Source organism: Scomber japonicus, chromosome 4, assembly GCF_027409825.1.
Source record: "Scomber japonicus isolate fScoJap1 chromosome 4, fScoJap1.pri, whole genome shotgun sequence".
Taxonomy (NCBI): domain Eukaryota; kingdom Metazoa; phylum Chordata; class Actinopteri; order Scombriformes; family Scombridae; genus Scomber; species Scomber japonicus.
Window position 1 is genome coordinate 15,520,579 of NC_070581.1, and position 12,170 is coordinate 15,532,748.

The following is a 12,170-nucleotide window of genomic DNA, read 5'->3' on the forward strand; positions in this document are numbered from 1 at the left end:
TTGGTGCACTGTTACTTCTGTGTTGTGGGTGACATTTGAGGTGAGGACAATAATGCTTTGTTAGTACGCCTGATCAAATCTCACCATTGTCGGACGAATAATCCTCCTGAGTGCCTCAAGGTGATTCACACTGAGGATAAACCAGTAGGCACAGGTACAACCATTCTACATTTCACAGTGGGACTAAATTATTTCTCAGTGTGTTGATTCAGTCCAATACCACAATTTGATGGCATTTAGTACCACTGCAAAAGTAAACATAAAGGAACATTGAATTTTGTTGTTTAAACAGACTTATATATACACTTTATCAACTGTCACATTAATCATACAGATTTGATCAATAAAGAAAAAACAAATAGTTGTATAGGCTACTCAACTTAAGGTCATACAACATATGATTTACAACTAACTGGTGATAAACAGCATATGGATACAATGAGTGACAACACTGTAGCAGAACACCAGATATTTAGGACTTAAATTAGACCAGATGGATTTCATTAAAGCAACAAGGAAACTCAGATCAACCCACTTAACTCATTCAAGAAAGTATTGGAGAGACAGAGGAGGTAAATGTACAGTAAAATGCCCCAAATTATTTTAAGATATTCAAATGCAACAATTTATGAGAATCATTTTTTATATATTTTTAAATACTGAAATAAAAAGAAATGTCTTTTCTTCCTTAAGCTCCTGTTAATGCAATACCGAACATGATAAAACGAATTAAAGAGGCTGTGTCACAAACAATTCATACATTTTAATTGAGATGCAGAGAGATTTACATTCAGAAAACTACCAGGAAGAATAATGTTAACATATATTTTTAAGTGCAGCTTATTTTTTAATCATAACCTCACTGTTTTACACCTATAAGCAATGTAATCCTTAGAGAAGAGCCAATCTGTGTGGCATTTGAAAACTGCCAAACAGTCAGTATGCTTTCTAAACAACACTCAAAGATCCAAAATAAGAATCTTTGTCTACTTTTTCTGTTTTTCTACCCTTTGCTTTGCCATAATTAAGACTTTGCACCCTTGTTTGACACAAAAGATGCCACCAACTAAGGATGCTTGCTTGGTAACGGGACCATACACAAACTTTTCTATGTTTAAACATCACACTGAGCTGGTGCTGAATGTGTCTGTTTACTGGGCTTTGTTTAATTGACGCTGAATTGCCAGGGCTGACATGGTAAACAATTAGGGTGATCTTAAGTCCAAGAACTGACTCATAAGAGCCTAATCCTGTTGATGGAAACAGAATCCCACCCGTGTCAAAACGGCCCGCTGCCCCAGGTGCAGTAGCCACACAGGCCCTGGCTTGTCTCCCTTTATCACAGCTGATGAATTGAGAGGGCCCTCTTGGGCACACAGCCCAGGCTGTGGTTTGGCTAATTAGAGGGTCTGTTTTCTCATAAATATCTATAGTGATGAAAATTAGGCAAATAAAGGCTGTAATTACAACCTGTGACAGTGTTAGATGCAAATTCAGAATGCAGAGTTACACCGCAAAGAAATGATCTGGCTAAAGCAAGAATTATCAAAATTTGATATTTTATGGTCTTGAATGCCAATAGTTTAACATACTGCAAATATATTGTGGAAAAAGCTACCAATATATCACCTATTTAGATATAATTAATTCACAGCATAGTCAACAGCACAGTCAGAGAGCAGTAAAACATGGGTTTCCATTTTAAATTACCATTGGGACCCCATCATCATTAATCCATACATTTCACAGCAATTAAGGCACATTAGGCATCTGTTAAGTACAGTTTAACAGTTGATAATGAGATCAGGACTGATAGGTTATCTTGGTATCTTTTAGTGTCAATGACATTTTGACAGCAACGATGGCCCCGTAATCACATTGTCCTCAGTGATAGCTGTAAACAAAGGCTCATTCCCTCTTCAGATAAGCCGCTCTCCCTAATGGTGCATTTCACATTCAAGCAGAAAACAAGCCCTGATTCTAGCCTGACATCTGTGCTCTAGTTTCAACTGCCTGAGAGGGTAATGTAGCAATTGGCTCCCAGCAATCGCCAAAATGTGCATTTGCTGATTTAAAGATTAAACTGTAAGAACATTAGAGAACAGTTCCACTGAAGTTTTGATTAATCAAATGAAAAAAGAGACAGCAGGAAAAGATCGCAAGTAAAGAAAACAAGCAGTCAATTTGGGACATGGGTCACCATTTTTTAGCTTTGGAAACAGTGTTGTGTAACAATATACAATAATATTATAAAATAATAATCTTTCTTATATGATATAATAATCTAAGCTCAAATGTCTATTTAGTAGCTTTTCAGAGCTTTCAACTGCATCTCATAAGTTCTGAATAAGTGGAGTTTTTAGTTTAAATTATTTTGTTGCACATTAGACTTTTGTGTGCTGCTTTCTAGTAAAGCATACTTTATAAAGACATGATTAGTTCTATTTACATATTAGTTAGTAAATAATCCATCAATGCTTTATTGATAATAATGCATTTATAAGGAAATTATTTTGGTTGCTAAGTTGTGAAAAAGTAATTCAGCTGGCATAGTTTACTTTGACTTTTATTTACCCCTTTAATTCATCAGGAAGATCTCTCAAATAAACCACGACCACTTCTAGAAAAGAGCTGCAGGGAATTCAGACCAAAATCTTTTAATTAACAACTTTTAAAGATTGATAATGTCAGATTTAATGTCTTAATGTAGTGGAATACCCTTGTGTTGATGACAGACTGATGAATTATTAACAATTAATATATCCATTAATTACAGCTTATAAACCCCTTATAAAAGTCCGCCTTGTTGAAGGTTCAGTGCTGTGCCCAAAGTTGTATACTGTATATTAATGATATTTGTGTGTTAACTTGTTTTAGTTAACTTGTGTCCAAGTTACTAAAATGTGTTTTGTTTGCAGATGACACAAATTTATAGTGTTCTGGTGTGTTTATAGGGTTTTGGGCAGCTTCTGGGTACAATGGAAACAGAATTCAAAACTTTAAAACAATGGTTTGATATAAACAGGTTGTCATTAAATATTGATAAAACTACATTTAAAATGTGTTAATGGAAAAAAAATGAATCAATCAAGTACAACTCAAGATAAATCATGTTGAAATAGAAAGGGTTTATGAAAACATTTTTTTGGGAGTTGTCATAGACCACCTACTATGTTGGAAGCCTCATTTAAAGTATGTTAAAACAAAAATATCCATAGACCATAGCAATAGTGCATAAAACAAAATATTTCCTCAATCCAAATTTATCACACACATTGTCCCATTCATTAACAGTCCCTAATATTACCTACTGTGTGGAGAAACATACAAAGCAATTACAAATCCAATTTCTATACTACAAAAAAGAGCTATAAGAACTGTAAACCAAGCTGATTACCATGAACAAACTGACATATTATTCATAAATTCACCTACTCTCAAATTCAGAGATCCGATGGACTTTAAAATTGTACAGTTTATGTAGTTATAAATAGTTATAAATAAGATTCTTCAAGACTGTACCCAGTGGCTGTTCCAAATGCGAATCCGTCATTATGAATGAATAGGAATCTGCATGTTTACAAAAACTAAGATTAGAACAAATTGGAGGTGAAGATGTGTATCACTTGAGGGAGTCAATTTGTGGAACTTTTTTTTTTTTTTTTTTTAAATCAATATAGGATGATTAACAAATATAAAACTGAGGCATAGATATTATTGTACATGTGAACTTTGTGGTGGATTGCTTTGTTTGTGGGAGACTTGGTGCTTTTGGGGATTTTTTCGCCATGCATGTATGTGTGTATTTTCACTGTATTGTTGTGTATGTGTTATGTATGTAGCCAATTGTTGTGAATGTTTTGTGTTCATTATGTGCAATGGGATCTATTGAATTACTAATGGAAGAAGTGTAGGTGTTTTCAGTAAATGCTTCAGCCTACGCATTCTTGGTAGGAAACTGCTTATTATTAATGTATTAATTTTTTTTTACTTTTGTTTTTCCCTTTTGGCTTGTCAGTAGTTCTGGTGGAGATGAAAGATATGGAACACAGACATATGATTGCTTGCTTTGTTTGTATATGTGTATTTTAGTTCGGTGACTGAAATTAACTTATCTAAACTTACTAATGAACTGATTTTTTTGTCTGTCTTATGAGTCTCACATGATGTACCCCTGGGTTCATCTCCCCTGTTGTTCTGGTTCTCCAGCAGAGTCTGGCAAGGGTGCACAGGAAAGATACAGATCCACTGTCACCCCCATGACATCACATCAATGAGGTATCAGCTGACTGACACACACCTCGCATGATCCCCATATCTGCGGAAGGCCTGGCTGTTGTTGGAACCCACTGCAGCTGCCAGGGACGCCACTGTAGGTGCTGCACGTTTTGAACACAGTATCACAATTAAAGATTATGATATGTACAGAAAAAAATAAAAGCCAAACAACAACAACATTTCACCATGACCAGTTTTACTACAGATTTTTACATGTATCAAACACAATAGTAATATTAGAAATCCTGTTGAACTTTTTTTATACATTTGCTAGTGGAGAGTTTATTTAAAGTTCAGAAACATTATCCCTCTGTTGGAGATGACTGCCGTAAGAACACTGCGTATATTACGTGACTAGATGCACTGCTCTATATTTATCAAATCATGGGGCTTGTCACTCTACGTACTCATGCACGAGCACCACAGGGCATACAACATGGTGCTGCTCAGGCTACAGACTAGTAGATCTTAACTCCTGTAGACCAGGATCACAGCTCAAGCAGGGCAGGTAGGAAATATAAATACATAAATGTACAAGTACATGTGTAAACGGTTAGAAGTGCACGGAAAAAAACAACAATACTTGTTTGTTATCATACTTAGTGTACTAATAGTTTAATTTAAATTTCAATTGTTTTAGTTTACTCGTTGAGTTCAGATTACATTACATTACATTATTTTACATTACATCACATTACCAGAGATATATTTACAAATTGTTGCATTTTATTTTCATTTTTTACATATTTAAATGTTTGCTGCAAAATTGTGTACAATTAAAATCTACATGCTTCTTTTTTTGTAATTGTGCAAATGGCTTTATTAATCTGTTGATTAAGTTATCTTGTGGCAGTTTAGGGTTCAATTGTTCATGTTTATAATGATATTTTGGTATTCTGTGCCTATGAAAAATTTAATTTAATGAAAAATTACCGTGTGTGTATAATTTTATGATGCTGCTAACAGTGATTAGGTTTGAATAATAGCATTTTGATTGGTTTCGCAGGTTGTATTGAACCGTCTATGTCAAAATGGAAGAATTAGAGTACAGTGTGGAGATCAGTGACCGTGACTGGGACTGTTTTTTTCAAGAGTGCGAGGAGTGCAACCTGCTTCCTCCGTCACTGGCAGGTTTGGAAGACTCAGGGATGAGCGACATTGATGATACAGGGGCTATTCTTGCTAAAAGGGCTCAGAAAGTTGACCTAACTGCAGGCCTTTCAGAGGCAGACAACCCCATTGACGGGCCCCTAGACAGTGAGGGCTCACCTGTGGAGCATTTCCTCAGCCAACATGGCATTGGTGGAATGGAGAGTGTCCTCTCGGGCAGCGAAGAGGATATACACCTGCAGTCTGTCAATATATTCTTTGAAAGGCTGAAAAATGTTACAGAGGCTGAAAGGCTTCCTGAGCTAAGCCAAGTAAAAGCTGGGAAAGAGAGAGAAGCAATACAGGAGGAGGAGTTGCGTAGTGATGGGAAACAAGCCAGCAGCAGTACTTTGCCAAAAAGCATCACCAAGTTAAACTCTTCGCCTGCCAGGGGCGAAACAGCAAGTGGCAAAAAGACCATGGAGCCTGTCGACACCATCAGTAGCGTTAACACAATGAAGAAAGTCCAGCCTGGTTCCAAATTTTCACATGAACCTGCACCCTGTAACCCAGTGGTCAAAATTAACATATCAGCTCCCCCTGAAATAGAGTTATTCATCCGAGAGGAAGCCAAAGCAAATGGGGAATCGTCACAGAATCAGTCTCATGATTCACCAGACAGGATTGCATGCTCAGAATCACCACCTCAGGCTGAAAAAGTAATAAAAGTGAAAATGTGCACACCCTCTGACGATAAGCAGGAAGATTTGTCAGCAAGTCAGTGTAACACTGATTCACAGTGTAATCTAGGAGTTGTGCCAAATGTCAAATGGAAGGAAGACCCAAATCTGAAATGTCTACATCCAGACGCAACATGCACAAACAAAGTTGTGAGCCAGGAATGGTCTCCATCTGCCTCTCTCAAAAGGAAGAGAAGGAAGAAGAGACGGCTAAGCAATGATCCAGCTGAGAATGGGCATGGATATGACAGGCAGTTAAAGCAGAGTGACTCAGATGAAGAGCAGTGTGTATGGAGAGGAGGAAGGCCTCTGAGTTTATCTGAGGATATTAATTTATTTAATTTTAATGAACCGCAAAAAACGTCACATTCAGTCACAGGCATTTTCCCAGTGATGGTATTTGGAGATGAGTTAAAACTAAATTTTCCTCACTCACTCTCATATGACAGTCAATACCAACATGTACCAGACATCAGATGTACACAAGGAGGGTGTAAAGCACCAAGCTTGACTGATATATTAGTAACTCAAACAGATGACTGTGTAACCTCAGCACTAAACAACAATGCTAATGTGGTAACAAACTCACAGCTATGCAGCAAATTACAGGTAGAAGAACCAGCTGGCCTTAATATATATTCTGGGAGGCCAGTTTCACTTTCTGAAGGTGTAACTGGTAAATCAGACCTGGCCACAGAAGCAGGAAATGATGAAAGCAAGTATGTTCATGCAAGGAATCTCCAGCAGGCTGATAAAAACAGTCCTAATTCTATCATGAGTTGTGAAAATGAACAAGATTTAAAGTGTTGTACACCAGAGGCCGAATCAATAACTCACAGTATTTTACCAAGTGCAGACTCAAACGATCTTCCTGAGGGAGTCATCCAAAATGACAAACTATCCACTGCTAAGTCAGTCCTGGCTGCAGAGGCTGGAAATTCTGGCAGAGACAACTACACACTACGTCTAAGCGAGGCTGAGCCCCAACAACAGCTGGAAATTGAGTGTCACCACAAAGACCAATATAGTTTTACACTGGAAGAGACTCACCTTTCTCTGTCTGCAACTGGTGAAATCAGTTCTGATGTGCTGAAGCTGCCAGCTCACAACACAAAATCACAGATTCCCACTCAAGCGGACTGTGCTATATTAAAATCAGATTGTATCAATTTATTGCCTGATAAAGGCTGTCTGTCTGAAAGTCCTTCCAATTCAGCTATAAATACTTCAGTACAGGAAGCAGAACATCCTCAGGAAACTTCATCTGAATTAGATGTTTTGCCAGAAAAAGATAACATGGAAAAGGAAATGTTTGTCCATAATGGGAATACTTGTTCATCTGGTGAAAATAATCTAACAGGCAACAGTAAAAGAGAAATCAATCCCAGGTTGTCCATGTCTGAAGACTTAATAACAACTACTTCAGATATTACGTCTGTTTCATCCTGCTGCTCTCAGTACACAGAATCTGTCAAGTCACTCTCAAATGAAAATATCACAGACACATTGGTAAGTTCTTGTTCATCTGTCAATCAAAATGAATCTGAAGTTCAAGGAGAAAAAACACTAATCTTGGCATCAAGCAAGGGAGGAGATGCTACCTCTGAACCTAACGGTCAGTTGATGTCACATGACACAAATGAATCAAAATGTGATTTGATCGTCAGAGCGGAGGATGCCTTCACCACATCCAAAACTGAATGTGAGACAATAAATGCCCCGGATTCAAAACATTCAGTGTTCGCCATGTCTTCTTTTTGGAGTGAGATGGAGAAGCTGACAATAAATGACATCCTGGGTTTAAGAATGATGAGCAAAACTGCTCCAGCCAGCTCCCTTACACCCTTAGAGGAAAGTGAGGAGAATGACATGTTAGCTGTGACAGATGCAGGCTTTTTTACTCAACAGGATACATCCAAGAGTGAGCAAAGTGGTGAGGATGTGTTCAGTGATTCTAAATTTGCAGGATTAAATTCAGGTTTTGTTTCAGCACTTGATTCTGTTAAATGGGAGAGTGAACCTGTCCCAGTGAGCCACTGTGCTGATATTTACCCTGAGACAATGATGTTGACGTCTGCGAGTGATGTTCCTCAGCCAGTCCTCTCTGGAAGTGCTCAGAACTACCTCAGAAAGATTTCTAAAAATGTAAGCGTACACCATCTGCCTGCCCTGGAATCTGGGTCTCGTAGCTGTGCATGGAAAGGCCAAACTTTACAAACCTTAAATGAAAGTGAATCAGCAAAAGTAGACTATTTCATTGATGGATACATGCCCAACCAAGAAAAAGCCACAGACTGTTTACCTTCATCTTCAACTGCAAGCTATAGAAGTTCTCTCACAGATATATTTCAGTACTTTTTCGGTAAAAAACAACCAACGCCAAGCCAATCAGCTGCAGATAACGTAACCGACCCGTACACTGATGGAAGTTCTGTCCCTGAAACGTATGATCATTTCTTTTCAGATTTTGATACAGAAACCTTCTTTTGCCCTCTCATCACAGCAGAAGAAAAGGATGAGTCAGTTCCTATCTATACTTGCTCTCGCCCAACAAATAAAAACCTGCAGTTCCCTGAGGCTTATGACTATTTCTTTGGATCCTCATCAACTGACGATTCTTCTGTGGAGTCTGATGAAGAGGATGATGAAAGCCGCAGCCCTGTGAGAGTGGTGACTAGGTTCACACGTAAAGCAAGCTCAAATCAGCTTTGTCAAGATATGTATGACAATTTCTTCACTGATAGTGACCTCAAGCAGAATTTCTTTTGGAAAAATACACTGTCTTTCAGGAACATTAATTTCACAGGATCTACAGTTAAGAAGCAGAAATCAAGCCCTTTGTCTCTTGTATCTGTGAGGCAAAGTGGCAGATCTCTTCGAAGGACAATTCATCCCCTCGATGCTCTGGGAAATCAAGACATGAGATTTCCTGATCCTCTTCTCTACCACCTGGAGGACAGGATCTCGAGGCAGCTAGCACAGCAGCCTTTCAGACATGTGGACCAGCAGTTAGTTTCAAATCCAAGTGAGTCCAACTGCATACAGTTAACACTGATGATGAGAATTTAGAATAAACATCTGATTGTACAACCATTGATTGATACACAAATTGAACAATAGAACAAGTTTATTGCGCATCACAATAAGCAGAGATATGAGTGTGTTTATACAATATATATTCCAGATTTCATTCAGAACAACTCAGCAATCATATCTGATCATTTAAACCAAGCTGTTACTGTTAGGTACACATAGCAGAACATGAATTCATCAGACTGACTTTTTAACTATAGAGTAGATACACACGTTAAGATTTAAAATCAAATCTGTACTTTTTCTATTTCTGGATTTAAAAACAGTGCACCAACAGTATTTGAACTCTTTCAGTTTGGCTCTTTTTGTTGTACTCACATGTGGACAGTTGTAATGTAAGATATATCATCCTCTCAGTCAGCTGCCACAGTCTTGACCAGGACAGATTCTCTTACCTCAGCTGTCAGAGGACAGCAGTGAGAGCCAGGAGGAATGGTAGTACGTGATAACTCGACTTCACTCAATGAGTGTCCTCACTAAGCTGTCATTGGAGCGCTCAAATTTATGTTTGTGGCTGTGAAAGGAAATGAAAATACCTTGACTCTGGGATTCTTTCTCTCTGTCTATGTAAATCACTCCTCTTAAATGTCCTATTCTAATTAAGGTAATTGATACTAATGTGGCATCCAATATCCAGCAGTTGCCGTGAGGATTATCTTTAAGTTATGATTTTAGTATCAAGCGGCCTTGGATGTTTGCAGAAGTGGAAACTGTGCAGGTGCTGGGATTTGACTGAGTCACAGTGTGTTAATGGCAATTATTAAGGCCCTGACCTCACTGGACTCCCCTGTGGGTCATGTTGTGTTTGCAATGCATTGTGTAATATACTAAATGATTTAAGACGTTTCCTTTTACACTTTCTTTGAAGGGCTGGATGCCTCACTCCTGCCTCTCAGACAATCAGATATGTGTCTGGTTTGTATTGCATTTGCTTCATGGGTGCTGAAGACTGCAAACCCACAAGTTGGAGATGCCTGGAAAGCTGGTATGTATGTTAATATGTTGAATTTAATATACTAAAAATGTCAGACATAGCCTGAAAATATTAATATTTAAGACATGACAAAGGTTTTGCGTAGTACCAAGAATAATGGGAACTTTTCATTTGTATTTCCACACAGTGCTGTTGGCGAATGTAAGTGCCTTGTCAGCCATCCGATACCTGCGAAAGTACGTCAAGGTGGAGGCAAAACACAGCGAGAGAAAATTGCATCACACTGCCCCGTCTGATTCTGACGTCTGCGCTTCTGAATCAGACACTGAAATGATCAATTTTCCCACAAACACATGATATGTGCTGTTGCAGAGTCTGAGTCTTTTGAAGAATTTGACTAATGTTTGATGTGCTGTTACATGTTTGCAACATTAATTTGCACTATAATTGCTCTTTTAATCTTAGATTTCTCCATTGAATGTAAATGGGAAATGGTTTCATTTGATTGTAGTCGTTTTTTCATTGTTTAAATCACTTTAACTGATGCATTACATTTCTGAAGGTATTCACACAGTGGGGTCCATAAGTCTGAGACCACTTTCCCATTTACCTGATAGTGGTCTAAGACTTTTGAACGCCACTTTATATGATATATGAAATGACCAAAGGAAAAATGACAGAGAAGGTTTTAGACTTTCATATTTGTAAATAAGGATTCAGTATGTAAGTAAGAAAGATTGGAGGCAGGATTGAGTCTTTGGATGGATGTGATAATGGATTTAGGTATGTGAAGAAGTTGCGATGGTACTGTTTGTTTTCATTACATATCATTATATGAAGCTGATGTAGCAAAGGCTTTTTATACAAAGCAACTCTGTGAAATATTTCCAATTACACAGATTACACATATTTTAACAGAACTTCCTTTCAAAGTGATAATACATTTAAGGGGCTTTTTTTGTGCCAGTTTTTTATTGTATCAATGATTCAATGATTTCAGTGATCGATCATTATTGTTGACTGTACAGTATGTGTTGCTCTGTGAGCTGTTGATGTCTCTAAGTTTAACTACAATAAACAGAAGGACCGACATGAAACTTTTCAGCCAACAGGGGGCAACATGAGCTCATGACAGAACCTAAACCAGAGTGTCACTGCAGTGTTGTAGTTCAGTTTCCAAGTGATTTAATATAACACTACCTTTATTTATTTATATTTTTTATTTTGGAAATTTCACTACAGACCCAAAATACAATATGAGGCTCTTCACTGGAAAACATTATTGCTAAGTAATGACAATTCTCTGCTCTTCAAGAAGTGTATATATTTTACTCCAGCAGATGGCAAAGTTGAGCTAAAAAAAAAGTTGAGCAAAATGTACATCTTGAGCGAACCTTGAAGATGTATTTAATATCACAACACAAATACTCATAGACAAATAGATCAGATTTATATTACATTTGGAAAAATAGTGCCATCACACAACTTTAACTCCATTTTGAAAATAATACTGAGAAAGCCATGGGAGCACACCACTTACAGATTTGAGACATAGATTTATAAGGCCCAGAGTAGGCGCGCATCACTATTGAGGGAGTGTTGGTTGTTGTCTTCTTCACTTATGTTTCACTCATGTCAAGCATCACAGCCATTTTATATGTCACCAATGTTTCTTAGGGCTTTGCTTTAATGTTTAAAGTCACCTTACACTAAAAGTATCTTTGTCTTCTTGTTCCTACAGTTGTATGTTTGCATTAGTTTGACAAGTTGAAAGTTCTGAGTTTATGGCGTGTTTCTATGAGCAGGATTTGTGACATCATAACGAGTTTTCCACCACGAGGTTTTGCTTATGGTCTCTTACCAACAAACATATAATAATACCCTGCATGGCGTCAGGCTAACAGGAAACATTCATTCATTCATTTATATGTACAGTAAGATACAAGACATGAGACACATTGTCATCCTCTCCCCCTACACATGTGAAACTTATGAATTTTATGTCTAATGTAGTATATTCATTTCATGAATTTATT